Raw genomic sequence first — 7,242 nt, forward strand, 5'->3', positions numbered from 1 at the left:
AGAACAAGTCAGTATCAGAAGTGCAATTAGGACTCAGAAGTTTCTGGCTTCTGTCCCATGGTCACTTCAGTAGAACACAGTGCCTCCCACATATGAGAAGTATACATTTCAAAGATAGCTAAGCAGGAAACTCTTTATCTGTCTATAGAAGAGGCGATCCGGCTGATGTGGATTATTGATTCAGTACTGATCTGGAATTTCTCATTTGATTTATTACTTGATTTGTTACTGTAAGACACACTGTCTCTTTTGTTTCTAACTTTAGAGCTGCTGGTTTTTGTAGGAAATTCAGTGGTTTGACTGGGACTCTAAGCAAGTTAGACATGTAAACTGTAACTCCCAATTAAATCTAGTAAAGCAGGGGTGGAACTGGGCCTGCACCACTTCGGTAGAATCTGAATCCAAACTTTCACAGAGTTTGGAGTATGTGGACCTGTGGTTTTGTTTGTTTGTTTGTTTTGGTTCAGACCCACCTCTATAATAAAACAGAGTGAATTAAGTTGAACAAGTCTCCATTTATATCAGATCAGATCCAGGCCAGGTGCAATGGGAAGGCATGGCCAAGCCATCCAGGAGCATACAGAGAAGATTAGCAAGACACTGTGGCAAAAACACCATGGTCCCAAATACACAGCTTTCTGGAAGTGGGTGCTTGAAAGCTGATCCAGTCATTCCCCTTCAAAATATAACAGGTGTAGATTTGGAGCAAGATCCCGTACTTCTTCGCTGCGCTCAGATACTGCAAGAGATACACAAGGTAAGTCAGTGACAAAAGGAGAATGAGATTTCCCATTTGTCAGCCAAAATGTCTGTGTTTCCTGTATTTGAAAAAATAGATGGAACAAGACATACATTCCTGAGGTGAACAAATAGCCTGCACTTGGAGCATAAGACAATTTACTCAAGATTAAGTAGTCTGAATCAATCTACTCCACCTGTATCATATAGTAAAAAGTGGATCTGTGTTACCATGAAAGTTACCATCCATGTTATAGCTACCCATGCTCATGAGCTGACATCCTTTCTGCATTTGTACAACTTATATGACACAGCAGTGCTGCTACAAGTTCTTTCTGTCAGTCCTAAGAGGATTTATGGTCATTAGATTGTTCATAATTCACTGTAAATGATTATCAGTTAGTGAAACTGTCCTCCACTTTCACACCAATAATTGGTATCCACCCATGGCAATAGATTCCTACAATAAACCATGTAGCCTGAATTCCCAATGTAAATTATGTTATCATTTATGTAATTCATAGAATCATAGATTCCAAGACCAAAAGGGACCATGGTGATTATTTAAGCTGTCCTCCTGTATTATACAGGCCTGTCCTCCTGTATTACACAGGCCACCTGAAATAATTTCTGCTTGAATCATAGGACTGGAAGGGACCTCAAGGTCATCTAATCCTGTCCCCTGCACTCATGGCAAGGCTAAGTATTACTTAGACCAGGTGTGGGCAAACTTTTTGGCCCGAGGGCCACACTGGGGTTGCAAAACTGTATGGAGGGCCGGGTAGGGAAGGCTGTGCCTCTCCAAACAACCTGGCCCCCACTCCCTATCCTCCTCCTCTCACTTCCCACCCCCTGACTGCCCCCCACAGAAACCCTGACCCATCCAACCCCCACTGTTCCTTGTCCCCTGACCGCCCCCTCCTGGGACTCCCCAACCCCTAACCGCCCTCCCTGGGACCCCACACCCATCCAACACCCCCTGCTCCCTGTCCCCTGACCCGTATCCACACCCCCACCCCCTGACAGGCCCCCCAGGACCTGCACGCTTATCCAACCCCCCCTGTTCCCCGTCTCCTGATCCCTATCCACACCCCTGCCCCCTGACAGGCCCCTTGGGACTCCCATGCTTATCCGACCCCCCCCCCCGTTCCCCATCCCTGACTGTGCCCCAAGAACCTCCACCCCTTATCCAACCCCCTGGCCCCGGCCCCCTTACCATGCTGTTCAGAGCAGCATGTCTGGCAGTTGCACCACCTGGCCGGAGCTAGACATGCTGCCACTCTGCTTGGCAGGAGCGCGTCACTCTGCCGCCCAGAGCGGTGCCTGCGTAGCGGCATGACCACGGGGAGCAGGGACAGCAGGGGAGGGTCCGGGGCTAGCCTCCCTTGCCAGGAGCTCAAGGGCCAGGCAGAATGGTCCAGTTGGCTGGATGTGGCCCACGAAACATAGTTTGCCCACCTCTGACTTAGACCATCCCTGACAAGTGTTTGTCTAACCTGATCTTAAAAAACTCTAATGGTGGAGATTCCACAACCTCCCTAGCCAATTTATTCCAGTGCTTAGCCACCCTGACAGTTAGGTAGCTTTTCCTAATGTCCAACCTAAACCTCCCTTGCAGCAATGTTTTTTAAAAATATGCAGTCTTGATTTTAAAATTGCCAGTGATGTAGAATCTCTTGGTAAATTGTTCCAATGGTTAACTACCTACTCTCATTTCTGAAAATTTATGCCAGTCGGAATTTGTCTAGCTTCATCTTCCAGCCTTTGGATCATGTTATACCTTTGTCTGCGAGATTGAAGAGCCAATTATCAAACTGTTGTTCCCCCATAGGTACTTACAGATTGTGATTAAATCACCCCTTAACCTTCTCTTTGTTAAACTAAATAGATTGAGCTATTTGAGTCTTTCACTATATAACGCATGTTTTCTAACCCTTTAATCATTCTCATGGTTGTTCTCTGAACTCTCTCAATTTATCAACATCCTTATTGAATTGTGATCACCAGAACTGGACACAATATTCCAGCAATGGTCGTACCAGTGCCAGAAAGATAGGTAAAATAATCTTTCTACTCCTATTCAAGATTCCTCTGTTTGTGTATGCAAGAATCCAGTTAGCCCTTTTGGCCACAGTGTTGCACTGAGAGCTCATGTTCAGCTAATTGTCCACCATGACCTCCTAATCTTTCTCAGAGTCACTGCTTTTTAGGTCAGAGTCCTCCATCTTGTAAGTGTGGCCTACATTCTTTGGTGAATTGCAGCTGTTTTTCCAAGCTGTGTAAACACGTCTAATAGGCTCTAATTCCTAGTAGTGCTTTGCCTACAGAGCTTCCAGTTCACAGCGAACAAAGGGGACAAATCCCCACAGTGTTTCAAGTGCACAGTAAGTTCTTTGTTAAATGTGGTTCAAACAGTCACTTGTTAATGCCTTAACATATGCATTTTTCTACTAACTCAGTTTATTAATGTACAGGTATGCAATGGATAGCAAACAGTCACTGCAGGCCATGTCTTAAGCTAAAGATCTACTCATGGACATCTCCCCTCCCAGCTTCCCCGATCCGGTCCCTTACCTTGTCTTCTGTAGCTATAAAGCTGATTACATTAAGAAGTATTATTGTGAGGAAAATATTTAATGAGATAAATGAAAAGAAATTCATTATAACATGATGAGTGTGACTACTTAGCTGAATCCCTCTCCTCCATGCTTGTTTTTATAGCTGTGCTGCTTAGTTCCTCTCCTGAGTGTGGAGCTTTACATTTATTACAGTTGAGGCCCTGTGTACACTACAAATTTTGGTCAGTGCAAATTATATTTGCATAAAGTTGCCTAAAGTATTGTATCGCTTGTGCGTGTGCATACTTGGCTGCTTGAATTAGCGCTACATGAACTCACCAGGAGTACTTCTGGCAATACAAAGTGCAGTGCACCGTGGGTAAGTATACCAGTGTGTCACATGCTGTTGTCCAGCACAAAGCCTTCTGGGAAGTTGTTGCTATGTGTTGTGGGATAGAAATGATTTGCCCAGAGATCTCTGGGAGCTAGGGGTTAAGTTTTCAACATGCCATTTTCTCCATCCCATCCATATCCCATCATTTTCACACTTTTTCTTAAATCCCACAAAGCCACACAACTTCACTGTCTGCTGTTTTACAGAAGCACAGAGCCCTCACAGCTCTGCACTATTCTCATGAATGTTGCAAACACAGGATGAACGATCCTCTGGTATTTGCAGACCTGCAGGAAGACCTGTAACAATGGGGGACATGAGGATTTCTTTGAAGACAGATTGTTAAGCAGGGGCTGGTTGATCCCTGTCATACCCTTTCACCTGCATCCCCTGTGCAATCTGTTCGTAGATGTCCACATTTCTACAACTGGTCTGTCATAAACAGATGGTTAAGGGTTAATGTCTCTTTTACCTGTAAAGGGTTAACTAGCTCAGTAAACCTGGAACACCTGACCAGAGGACCAATCAGGAGACAAAGTACTTTCAAATCTCGGTGGAGGGAAGCCTTTGTTTGTGCTTTTTGGGGGTTTTTTTTGTTCTCTCTGGGGTCTGGGAGGGATCAGACATGTATACAGACTCTCCAATCTTCTGAAAAAGTCTCTTCTATTCAAATAGTAAGTAATAGGTAGAAAGTGAATTAGATTTATGTTTGTTTTCTTTATTTGCAAATGTGTGTTTTGCTGGAAGGATTGTATCTCTGTTTGCTGCAACTTGTATTTGTGCTGGGGGGAGGCTTCTCTCTGGTGTCTATAAGCTAAAAGACCCTGTAACATTTTCCATCGTGATTTTACAGAGATAATTTTTACTTTTTTTTTCTTTCTTTAATTAAAAGATTTTCCTTTTTATGAACCTGATTGTTTTTTTTTATTCTTGTGTGAGACCCCAGGGAGATGGGGTCTGGTCTCACCAGGGAATTGGTGGAAGAAAGGAGAGCAAGGGGGGGAGGAAAAGCCTGATTTCTCTCTGTGTTAGGATCACTGTCTCTCTCTCAGGGAGAGTCTGGGAGGGGGAGAGAAGATGGGGGGAAGGTGAATTTCCTCTCTGTTTTAAGATTCAAGGAGTTTGAATCACAGTGATCTCCCAGTGTAACCCAGGGAGGGGAGAATCTGGGAAGAAGAAAGGAGGGGAATGGTTTGTTTCCCTTTGTTTTGAGATCCAAGGGTTTGGGTCTGGGGATCCCCAGGGAAGGGTTTGGGGGCCAGAAAGTGTCCCAAAACAGTATATTTTTGGGTGGTGGCAGCTCTATCATTTCTAAGCTAGTAATTAAGCTTAGAGGGGTTCATGCAGGTACCCCATCTTTTGGACGCTACGGTTCAGAGTGGGGAATCATACCTTGACATGGTCTATAGCTGTGCCTGCACAGCCTTATCACCCACAGGCCTAGGAAACCCAAACCCCCTGTCTACTCCAGGCAGGAGCACATCTAGTACGTGGAGCTAGCATGATCAGTAGCACACAAGGGAGAGCTGCTAGGTGTGCTCGTCAAGCTGGAAAAGGCATTTCTAACATGCAAGAGGTGTTTTAAGGAGGGCGATGGCTTCCGGTCTTCATCCCCCCAGGCAGTGGAGTTCACAATTGTGACCAGAGCAGTCAGTGTCAGGCATTGTGGGACAGCTGCTGGAGATCTGTAAGGATCGACATAGGTCACGCAGTGTCTCCACTCGCACTGTGTTGGCATTTGTTGATTGACCATGGCTCAGTGCCATTTGAGGAGAAGATTTTACTGTGTTGCTTTACATGGGACACTTACATTGGCCAGAGAGAAATTTGAGTGTAGATACGTTGACAATAGGTTGATGCAAGGCAATTTACATCAACCTAACTGGATCCACTCCACTGCTCTCTCACACCAGTCACTTTGCTATTTGCTTCTGACCTCCAGTGTGTTTGCTTGCCTCTCCTTCAGTTCCAGGGATCTCAGAAAATATGATCTGTTGCAAACTGAGCTGAGCCAAAGATGGTTAAGTTCTGCATTCAGCTCAACAAATGATTTGTAAAGGAGGATAATTGGTGGTCAGGAAAATCCATAGTCCTGTGCTGTAGAGTGAAATAAACAAAACAAAACAAAACAAGAGCACAATATGTGCAGAACTTCTACCAATGCTTAAATCCCATTGATTTTAATTGGCATTGGATGAGGCACTAGCTGCTAAAAGGTCCAGGTTACTGAGTCACACATAACTATCTTTAAAAAGTTTTCTTCTTTTTGGTATATTCTATATTTTACTTGGTTTAAATGTAACTCTGTTTTATGGATATTGTTTCTACTCCATTGTTAATATTTGTAACATTCGGTATTAGTATATTTGTCTTATGTTCTGCAGCAAGAGTGTTATGTGTAGGTAAATATAGAAAAGCGGACACAGAGCCTCATTGGTTCATCTTTGAAACTTGCTTGATTAAAGCACCAGGCACAGGAAGGATATAATTTTAGTATGTATTGGTTTTTATGGTGTCATGGCATTGTATAGAGAAATAAAAGACACTGTAAATTCTTCTAGGCATAGACCAAGGATCCGAATTCACCCAACTGGAAAAATGGGGATTACAGCGGTGTATGTCTTTCTGAGCTAGGCCTTAAGTCAGGGGTGGGCAAACTATGGCACACAGATCGTCTCCGGCTCTTCAGGGCTTTGGATCTGGCCCACAGCGCCTCCAGCACCACGTCCTTGCGGCCCCCAGGCAGGAAGCAGAGGGCTCCATGCATTGCTCTTGCCTCCAGACACCACCCCCTGCAGCTCCCATTGGCTGGGAAGAGGGAATCACGGCCAATGGAAGCTTCGGGGGAGGTACCTGGAGTTGCAGCAAGGGCAGTGCATGCAGAACCCTCTGCGCCCCCCCCCCCTCAGGGGCCGCAGCGCTTCTGGGAGCGGCATGGGGCTGGGGACAAAGCAGGCGTGCAGGGAGCCTGCCCTGTCCCCAGTGCATGCCACTGCCACCCCAGAGCTTCTTGAGGTAAGCAGCGCTGGGCCGGATCCTGAACCCCTCCTGTAACTCACCCCCCAACTCCCTGCCCTAAGCCCCCTGCCTGTATCTTGCACCCCTGTGCACCTCACCTCCCTGCCCTGAGCCCCCTGCCGCATCCTGCACCTCTCCTGCATCCCAACCCCCTGCTCTGAGCCCCCTCCCACAGTCTGCACCCCTCCTGCACCCCTTCCCTGAGCGCCCTCCTGCATGCTGCACCCCTCCTACACCCCAACCCCCTTCCCTGAGCCCCCTCATACACTCCACACCCCTCCTCTGCCCTAGCCTCTTGCCCTGAGCCCCTTCCTGCACACTGCACCCCTCCCACACCCCAACCCCCTGCCCCAGCCCTGCATACAATTTCCCCACCCAGATGTGGCCCTTGGCCCAAAAAGTTTGCCCACCCTTGCCCTAAGTGATGTCACTGGGGGCATGGAACTGCGTTCATGTCACACTCCCCATCAATACCCAGCCCAATCTGGGAAAGCTAATGATCCAACCAGTGGACCAAATTCAGTGATGAATCCT

At 46.5% G+C, this 7,242-nt stretch overlaps 1 long non-coding RNA gene across 1 annotated transcript; it reads right to left on the reverse strand.

Moving 5' to 3' along the window:
- Positions 1 to 495: 495 nt before the first annotated feature.
- LOC127045462 (uncharacterized) lies at positions 496 to 5,573 on the reverse strand. The gene is made up of 2 exons (XR_007772736.1): positions 5,501 to 5,573; positions 496 to 739 (listed from the first exon to the last, which is right to left on the reverse strand). It is a non-coding gene; the product is annotated as an uncharacterized LOC127045462 (long non-coding RNA).
- Between the last annotated feature and the right edge of the window lie 1,669 nt (positions 5,574 to 7,242).

The sequence above is a fragment of the Gopherus flavomarginatus genome, chromosome 2 (assembly GCF_025201925.1).
Source record: "Gopherus flavomarginatus isolate rGopFla2 chromosome 2, rGopFla2.mat.asm, whole genome shotgun sequence".
Classification (NCBI taxonomy): domain Eukaryota; kingdom Metazoa; phylum Chordata; order Testudines; family Testudinidae; genus Gopherus; species Gopherus flavomarginatus.